Genomic DNA, 10,231 nt, shown 5'->3' on the forward strand with positions numbered 1-10,231 from the left:
ACGTACCCTCATAATCATGATAAAGAAATGGACAATATTCATGCAAAGTACAAGGAGTAACATAATTTAGATAAACATAATTATCAACCTATTTTCATTTATATTACTTGTGTAAACAATAATAAATTACAAGTGTACCTTCGGCTTGAAGGAATAAGAATACAGGTGTGACGCAAAAGTAAATGCCAAGTCAGCGTCCCCAGTACGGGAATACTGTTCACCTATTTATAGGCACGGGTCGCAGCCCATGCAAAATTACATTAATGCCCTTTACATTTATCAATAACTCTATAGTAATTCTTCAAGGTCTGATTTGGCTTTTCATCTTTAAGTCGGTTTCCTCTTCCTGCCGTTATACCGAAGCTCTTCTGCACACAGCTTCGTGATTGTCTTATCCTTCGTCGTGATCGCCGTCCCAGTCAAGCTTCGTCTTAACCATGTTCTTGTATACTCGCAATCTGTCTTCGAAGGTACCTGTTCACATATTTCTCTTGGAAAACATAGTCAAATTACGTTTTTGAGGACCTTCGGAAGCCGAAGGCCCCCAACAGCGAGCATAAACACACTACGGACATAAGATGTCCGCTCAAATGCCTGAATGAATCAAGAACCTATGAGTAAGATACACATCCTTGCGCAACAATAGAAGTCAATTTTGCCAACGGAAAAACACTGAATTTCGGGTGTCATGTGAATATTGTACCTTGAGACGCTTCTTGATGAGCTTGACTGACTGTGCGACGGCCGCGGCATGGCTGCGCCAGTCGCTCTCGGCTTCGGGAAGAATCGTCCACCCCTTGTCGGCGATTGAGTCTACAGTCAGACTATCTCCAGCAACGTCCCCTAAATTCTATCCCCTAAAGGAATATTCCCTGTCCTATACAGCACGCTCTAAAAGATTCTATTCTCTATATCTTTTTCATCTCCAACAACGTCCCCTAAATTCGGTCCTCTATATCTATAGTGTACCGGAATTTATAATACACATTATTTTTACATGTCACTTATAAAAAAATTAATTAACTTATGTTGCGAAATAAAAATACTTCTTACAATACATTTTCATTTTATATACAAATTACTCATCGATCATATTATTTACAAAAAAATGTATTATGTATTTCCTATTATACGCACGGAAACAAAAAATCATTCATGTGATCCAAGAATTAATTAGAGACTAATTAATTTTTAAAACCGACTACAACCAAGCGATAGCAGACAAATTTGCATGGCATCTGCACGGCATCTGACAAGCGCAGGAGAAAAAGTAGAGAGAGGAAGAGGCTGGACTGCACGTGAGAGCAGGATAGCGGATGAACAAGTACGCTCTGGCTTTAGCGCTCGTCAAAGTTGTCCGCTATTTTACAGTTTCATTTACAGGTTGCTGCTGGAGCCGATAGTGGACGTCTCATCCTCTAAATTTAGAGTACAGGACCATTTAGGGTTCGTTGCTGGAGACAGCCTCAGGCCGTCCGCGGTCATCGGAGCAGGATGCAGGAGGTCGCTGACCCCTAGATTTAGCGGACAGAACCATTTACCGACCCTTTTGGAGGCAGTCTTACAATCTCCGGTGTAGGCGTCCTGGTGGTCATCCTCCCTCACGTCGGCTACCTCCATTGCTCATCTCCTCGAATGCGGGCGACAGAATTAACGCAACGCAACTGCTCAGCTCCACTCCCTCACGCTCCCTCCCCACGACCTCCACTTCGCCCCATTCATCGCACAACCGAGGATGATAAATGGTGACCATGCGACCTCCACTTCGCCCCGTTCACTTCGCTCCCTACCTCTGTGTTCGAGTTCGCGTGGACGCCGGAGCCACCCGAAGAGAGAGGAGGAAGCAGCGCGCGGACGCCAGATCCGAAGGACGGCTCGCCGCTAGGACGTTCCTTTTCTGCCTCTATGTTAGAGCGCACGCGGACACCGGAGCCGGAAGACGCATCGCCGCCAGGACGCGCGGGATAGCGAGGTCCACGAGGTTCCACTACACGCCGCTAGGTCCGGTGAGTCTTCTGTCGTTATCCAGTTGGTATATAAATACTGGAATATATAATTAGAAATTAAAATCAACTTTTTAAAATTATGTTGTTTGGTCGTGGAAGTGAGATTTGAAATCAAAGGTACAATTCTATAGAATTAGAGCATCTTCAAGAGCTCTCTTAAAATATTTCCTATCTTAAAATTAAAGAAAATAGGAAAAATCAAGCCTCCAACAAGTTTCTAAACCTTTCTCAACTTTTTCATAGCCCCAGAAAATTCTCATTGTGTAGCTACAAACAGGGAAAATTTGCGTTCTCTAAAACTCCTTCCGTCGGCCTAGAGTGTCCCGCCGGCCCATCCACACCATTTCTTCGTCACTTGGTTCGTTCGCCGTGCTTTCTTCGTGAAGTATCCGGTGCTGGCGCCGCCAGCCACTCTCCCCCGCTCCTACATTCCTCTTCACCGCTATACTCCTCAGTGTGGATCGATTAATGGAACTTGTATAGCAGCAAACAATACGCCGAGAAGGTATGGCAATACCTGACTCCAACCAAGATCACCGGTGCACAGGGACGGTTTTGAAGATCCACAGGCACAGTTCTTGCAATCGACGCTGGCGATAGTACGGCCACATAGCAGACGATGGCGCACAAGTATGAAGACAGATATCACCGTGCAGTTGTATTGGGATGCAACAAGGAGATTGGAAATGATGGTTCGATGGCCTATGAACGAGTTTGGGCTGGCCCAGTTTATTTTTTTGTTTATTTTTGTAACCTGTTGGAGATTACAATAAACAAACAACTCCAATACGGTTTAGGGTACTCCAAAAACTACTTTTAAGAGATAATTTTATGGGATTTTTTTGGAGATGCTCTTAGAAACTCCTCTCTCAAAACAAAACCTCACCCCATCGATAATGTGTGGAATTAGACCGCACGATTCAAAACTCCAATTCAATGAGATCCAAACAACATAATTGAAATTACATCTCATTTTAATACCAAGCCTGATTTGGTATTCAACTTGATTCAATTCCACATCCAAACAGAGCATGACTACTTAGAGTCCTCTGTCATTCTTGCCTGATAAGGTGAAATGCATGGATATAGATGTCGCTAGGTCCGTGTTTTACTATGATTTGATGTGTATTTACTTCGTGGACTGTAAGACTCTTCTGCGCAGATGTCATTGTTAGAAACTACTCTAGCAATTAATGCTTTTTTACTATGTTTAGTTTACCAACACAGAGCAGACTGGCATTCTTAGAAACCAGATAAGTATTGAATCTGTTATGGACAACATGTTTTGTTTCACGTATGAACTAGGTATTGGACTGCTGAAACTGATATGAACTAGATAAGTATTGGATGCTCAATTAAGGATGCCAAATGCTCTGTAGGATTCAACACTATCACAGTGGGTTTCCTCTGTAGGCTTCAAGGAGTCAAGGTCCACCCTAGCTTCTAAAGTTTCTCAACGGTTCATCAAAGCATTCAGAGTTAAAATCAATGTTTTCAAGTTAGACAACTTGCTGGTCGTTCTGGCTGACCGACTAGAGCGATTAATCATCATTAGTCAGACAATTTGGACGATTAATCGTGATTTGTCCAAACCGATTTGGACGATTAATCGTGACTAATTACGATTATTCGGACGACTTGAAAATTGGTTAAAAACCAATATTTAGTTCAGTAGACACCTCTACATAACTAATTGTGTGGTCATACAATTAGTTCAGGAAGTAACATAACAAGAACAAACGATATAATTTTGTTGTTGTTAAATCAGTTGCATTTTAGCATCCTTCTCTTCTAATGCCATTCCGTCAGCATGTATTATTGATGCATCGATAAAATCAGCTGTTGAACTTAATAGGAGAACAAAACTGAATGCATAAAGATAAGATAACTGTTTTAGGGGTGAGAGATACTTTTTGGGATAAGGGTAAATTGGATATAAGGTCTTCAATATGTTTAGAATATTAGAAACTTTTAGGCCCTGTTTGGGAACAAAGTTTTTGAAAACTACAGTTTTTGAAATACTATACTATACTTTAGTTATGACAATACCGTAGTTTATAATACCGCAGTTTTGAAAACTGAGGTCCAGAGCTAAGTTTAGAATGCCTTAAAACAACTATAGTATTTGCAATACTTCAGTTTTGAAAACAGAGATTTTACCCAGCTTGCCAAACACCATTATGTATATAATACTGCAGTATTTGAGAATACTGCAGTATTCTTCCAAAACTGCAGAAAAACTTTGTTCCCAAACACCCCCTTATTGGTTGTGAACTGCATACGTATCAAGGCAGTTTTCTATAAAATGGATTGTTTAGTTCAAACTCAAAAGTCACGCATTGCATCATGTTTTAAATCAATTCATGAAAGCAGCTCCTAACCAATTTTTTTATAATCTCATCCAAAATCTTTGTTTTGCCTCCACTCAACCCGCAATCCACATATATACAAAGATCCTCACCATTTAGTCCAGTTTTATTTAAAACCGACCTTGAACTTCTAGGAAATAGTGGCCGCGGTTTGTTTGTCTAGGAAGTTATAAAATAAATATAAAAAATGTTTTAAATGTAGGATTAATTCAATAAACTTTAGATAATTCATACATACCTCATATTAACTTCGAACTTAGTGATTCTCGAACCTTCGGATTCATTGCGATGCGTAAAATTTTATTACGCATTTGGTCCCATGCTTAGCGTGATGTTAATTTTTGTATATATATTGTGTGTATGTATTGTTGCGAATAGACGACCAAGCGATTGAGGAACTCGAAGCACCGCAGGTTGATGAATCTAAGCAGGATCTCGCAGAAGGCAATTTGTGTCTTTGATTACTTTTGTTTGTCTAATAATGTTCTCGATGATCACTATGACATGCTCAGGTTAACTTGATGGACCTAATATGTTATTCTAGTTTTGATTACCCTATACATTGCAGACATATGAACTATTGAGTAATCTTTCTATTGCTCTACCTGGCTTTGGGATTGATGCTATATATGAATTATGATCATGCTTTAATTATTGTGGGAATATTTATTGTTCATGATAAGAATATCTTGTTAATTGAAAGATGGAGCTTAACCTGAGAATACAGTGCTACCACAAGGGTGGAAGGGGACGTCCTTAGCTGACTAATTAGGAAAGCTAGTGGAGGAGTGTCTTATCCGAAAGGGGGAACCGCAGCGTGAGGAGTTGCCGATATAGGGAGGTTCTTGGACGACCATACTGTGATGGCTTTTCGGACGAGAGATTACTATATCGCCCCTTCTCGCAGAAACCATAGCGGTTTTTCTGAATCTAGTGTAACTTTGTAAATGCCTCGTAGTGCTACCCTGTCTTGTTTCATCGGTAGAGATGAACATGATTTCTAGACCCATTGGCAAATGAGTAACACGACTTATGGATAACGGGTATAACCTCTGCAGAGTGTAAAACTAGTACATCAGTCGCGCTCACGGTCATGAGCGGCTAAGTACTCTCGCATGATTAGCCTATGTAAATAAACTTAACCTATCATTTGCATTGCATTGCGGGATTTATTATCAAATGTGATCTCTCATTTAATTGGGTTGATATACACTTATACTTAGTAACTACTAATAAAATTTTGACCAACTTATTAAAAGCATTGCTCAACATTAACCCTTATTTGTTGATGAGCTTTACATTACACATGAGCCCCCACCGTAAGTGAGCTCATGCACATTATTTTCACACTTAATGAGCGATGAATGTATGTGAGCTCACTTTTTCTATAAAACTATCCCCACAGGTGAAGAGCAGGTATCCCTGGAGGAGGACTACTACGACGAGCCCGATGAGATATAGACGTCGTCTTCCAGTTAACTGTTGGTGCCAAGGATATGGTTATATTATTTCGGTTTAGTTATTATCAGCTATTATTTTGGTTTAGTTATTATCTGTCTTGAGGACGTCCCAAATTTGTTTGGCACTCTTCTACCCTTGCACCTTGTTGTACTCCTCTCGACACATGGAAGCGAGGAGTATAGAGGTGGCTTGGGAATTGAAGTGCCTTATTTGGGCGGACTCATTGGAATCGTAATCCTCGTCGCCCACCTGTGGTACCTGCGCTCCATAGTCCATACTCAACAATATCCCATATGCTTTTGTGGAGTGAGGTTAGATGGTGCCACATTTTATCACTCCACATGCAATAATCTTCACCATCAAAATATGGTGGTTTGCCTAGGGGAACAGAAAGTAGAGGAGCGCGTTTAGAAATATGAGGATATCGAAGGGGAATCTTGAAAGAGAAATATGCCTTTGGGCCATTTCAAGTATATTTTGGTGATTAACTGCCCAACACATATTGAGTGAGTAATTATGTACCAAATGATGGATGAAGTGCAAATCGATAAGAAGGTATGGTCCTAGACTTAGTACATTGGTTTTTGTGTACTAATATATTTGTCTAAGTGCTAAAATCAGGAAAAGAAAAGGATTGGAAAAGAGTTGGCTGTGTATAGCCAACTGCTGCTCAGTCTGGGTGCACCGGACAGTGTCCGGTGCGCTAGGCTAGTCTCTGTCGAACTGGCCATTCTCGGGAATTCGTCGGCGGCGTACGACTATAATTCATCGGACTATTCGATGGTGCACCGGACTGTCCGATGAGCCAACGGCCGCCAGAGCAACGGTCGGCCGCGCAATCCGCGCGTGACGCGTGGCCCACGCCAACGGTCGGCTGGGGCACCAGACAGTGTTCGGTGCGCCAACCAGCCCGAAGATCCAACGGTCGGCTGCGCCAGGAATGGAAGGAGATCCGCACCGGACATGCTACAGTGGTTGTCCGGTGGTGCACCGGACTGTCCGGTGCTGTGGGGGACAGATATCCCCCGGGTCCACTGGAAGGATAAAAGACCTCACGAAAGGCCCAAGGGCCCAATAAATCGTAAGGTCACTCCTTCATGGGCCTGGGGAGGAACGATCAGTAAAGCAGATTGACATAAGGCCGGATCGGTGCGAGCCCGGATGGCCCAACAACGTTGAGCAAGCAACCACAACAGAAGACCCGACTTTCCCGCGCTGGAGCCCCATACAACGGAACCAGGCGAGGATAAGTCGGCAGAACTATAGGAAGATAGACTCAATTAGTTCACTATCTTTTAGGTGCAGTTTGTTATCTCATCCGCATGTATTGCCTCACGGTCGAATATATAAGGCCTAGGGGGCACCCCTTCAGAACGATCGATCTCACTACTCACCCATTCACCCCAGCTCTCTATTCTCTAGTGTTGGAGAACTCCCTTATAATCCACCATGTAAAACATTCTCACCAGGACGTAGGGTGTTACGCATCTCCAAGCGGCCCGAACCTATAAACACTGTCCATTGTTCCTCGTGCATCCGGCACGAACCATTTAGCTACAGTCGGCGACACCATCCTACTCCTAAAAACACCTTGAGGGGCAACCCCGGGTGTGCGGTCGGACCCAAAACACTGACAGCTGGCGCGCCAGGTGTGGGGTGTGTCGCTGATCTAAGCTAGCTCAATGGCCGTCACCTTCCACCGCAAGATCACCCTCCATCCTGGATCTGTATTCTACTTCAGAACTATCTCATCCGTAGCAGATGAAGAGGGAACTCTACACCGCATCGCAGATCCGCCAAAGAAGTCCCCTCCAACATACTCCGAGAATATCGGAGTAAAGAAGGAAAAAGCGCAACCTCCCACGCTCCGAAAAAAGATCGCCTTCAGCAAGCCAGGGGCCGAGGGCCCGCTGACCCGGAGAACTCCGCTGTCTACTTCCTCGACGAAAGAATGGACACAAATCGCAAGGAAGAAAGAGACAAACAAAATCGGGAGGAAGCAAGTTGTTCTTTCCGTGCCTCCGCCCTCAAAGGAGAACGGAAAGAAGATCGCCACGACAGCCGCACCATTCTACCCCGACGTTCTTTTCATCGGGAGAGTGGAGTCGCCCCCCGTCTCCGACGACGAGCCGACCGCACCTAGAGAAGAACCACCTCAGCGGGAATCCCGTCGACGGAGGAACCGGCGCCGAAACATTCGGCGACATCACGAGGCCGGAGAGCGGGATCCAAAGCAGCCTGTCTCGCGAGACGAGGTCTCAGAGATAGGAGAAACTCCGGAGGAACGTGTTTTCAGAGAACGAAGGAACTCCCGACGGCGTGATCACCGACGAGCTCAGGAACAAGCCGAGCAGGAGGCAAGACAATGTCGGGAAAATCCACTCTTCGGGCGCAACCTGAATCCTGACTTCATTCGAGCCATGAACACGCCGAGTGAAGTTGGAGGGGTACTAGCTCGGATAGCTGATGGACTCCCTCGGACTCCCGACGCCGAGGGCTATCAACGACTGTTCACCCAGGCAGCCAACCATCTTCTACCTCTCGCCCACCCGCCGAACGATCTACGACACGCCATCAACAGTCGCCGGGACGCGCGAAGCTCCATCAATGCTTCGTGTGAACGACGACATGAGAACGAGATCCGCCGCCGGGAGGAGTACGACAGGGATCATGGCACCCCGTCTCGGAGTCAGGCCACCAGAACTGAGTCGACAACGGCCTCGACTGGAGGTACTACCCGGGGACGGTCGAGGAACCCCAACAACTACTCCCCTCCCCGGGACAGACATCATCCCCGACGACAGGAAGACACGTGTGGAGTGTCTGCCCTCACTCCACGCCTTAGGGCCATTCAATGGCCCCCTAACTTCAAGGTATCCAATGTCGACAAATATGAACCTAAGCAGTATCCAGGAGGCTGGCTGGCCGTCTACACTACCGCTGCTCGAGCTGCCGGGGCGTCCGAGGACGTGATGACCGCATACTTACCCATTGTCCTCAGGTAAGACGCGCTGCAATGGCTGCGACATCTACCCCGACACTGCATCGACGACTGGAGTGACTTCAGTCGACGCTTCACCGCCAACTTTCAGTCCCTCTCCGACAAACCAGCGCAACCATGGGACCTCAAATCCATCAAGCGCCGGGGGGACGAAACTCTCCGGTCGTACCTCAAAAGGTTCCAGACCATGAGAAATCGTATCCCCGAGGTCACGGAGGTGGCCGTGATCGAGGACTTCTAAAGAGGATCCAATGACTCGGCCTTCGTCCGAGCTATATTGCAGAAGGCGCCGACTACCTCCGAGCAGCTGTTCCGGGAAGCCGACCTCTACATCGTCGCCGACGAGCGAGCTCAGGACCTCATCGGGGGAGCGAAGCCCGCACCGGCAGCGCCACGACGCGATGCGAACCAGCAACCCGACAAACGCTGGGAGAAGAGGCCTCGCGAAGAAGTGCACACCGCCGGACCACCTGCCTCTCGCGCCCGGGGAGGACCTCGCGGAGGCGAACGCACGCTGGACGACATCCTCGACGCCCAGTGCCCGTACCACAAGGACATGCGCCACACCCTTCGGAACTGCAGGGACTTCAAGCACTCCATCGGACACGGCCGGCCCTTCCAACCTCTACCTCCTCCTCCGCCGCGGGGAGGACCAGGAGAACCGCGACAACCCCAGCAGCAGGAGGAGGGAGGAGGTGGAGCCTTCCCGCGCGTTGACGAGGAGGTCAACGTCATCTTCGGCGGACACGGATCGCAGGAGAATAGAAGACAACAAAAGCTCAACGATCGCCAGATATTGGTGGCGACCACCGGTCCTCCCGCTCCGTACCGATGGTCGGAGCACCCGATCACCTTCACTCGGGCAGATCAATGGCTCAACTTCGACCACCCAGGCAAATATCCACTCCTCGTCGATCCGGTGATCCGAGGGAGCAGGGTGAAGAAGGTGTTAGTGGACGGGGGGAGAAGCATCAACGTCACCTTCCCCCGGACACTCCAAGGCTTGGGAGTTCACCTCAAAGAGCTCCACGAGTTAGACACTCCTTTCTTCGGCATCGTGCCGACCGAAGGGGAATACCCGCTGGGCCACATCTACATGCCCGTCACCTTCGGAACTCTGGAGAACTACAAAACCGAATTCCTGAGGTTCGAAGTGGCGAACTTCGACTGCGGGTACAACACCATCATCGGGAGGCCGGGATTGGCAAAATTCATGACCATTCCACATTACACGTACATGATATTGAAGATGCCAGGACCGCAAGGAATCATAACTGTGCGCGCTGACTTCCAAGGCGCCGCAGAGTGTTTCCGAGTGGCCATCCAGGCGGCCCTCACCACCAAACCGTCGGTGACTTCTTCAACGCAGGCAAACTCTAAGCCTGAGGAAGACC

At 46.9% G+C, this 10,231-nt stretch overlaps 1 long non-coding RNA gene across 1 annotated transcript; it reads left to right on the forward strand.

Annotated features, from left to right (window-relative positions):
• Positions 1 to 1,587: 1,587 nt before the first annotated feature.
• Positions 1,588 to 5,920, forward strand: LOC103637644 (uncharacterized). The gene is made up of 2 exons (XR_558228.3): positions 1,588 to 2,006; positions 5,781 to 5,920. It is a non-coding gene; the product is annotated as an uncharacterized lncRNA (long non-coding RNA).
• The last annotated feature ends 4,311 nt before the right edge of the window (positions 5,921 to 10,231 follow it).

The sequence above is a fragment of the Zea mays genome, chromosome 1, assembly GCF_902167145.1.
Source record: "Zea mays cultivar B73 chromosome 1, Zm-B73-REFERENCE-NAM-5.0, whole genome shotgun sequence".
Taxonomy (NCBI): domain Eukaryota; kingdom Viridiplantae; phylum Streptophyta; class Magnoliopsida; order Poales; family Poaceae; genus Zea; species Zea mays.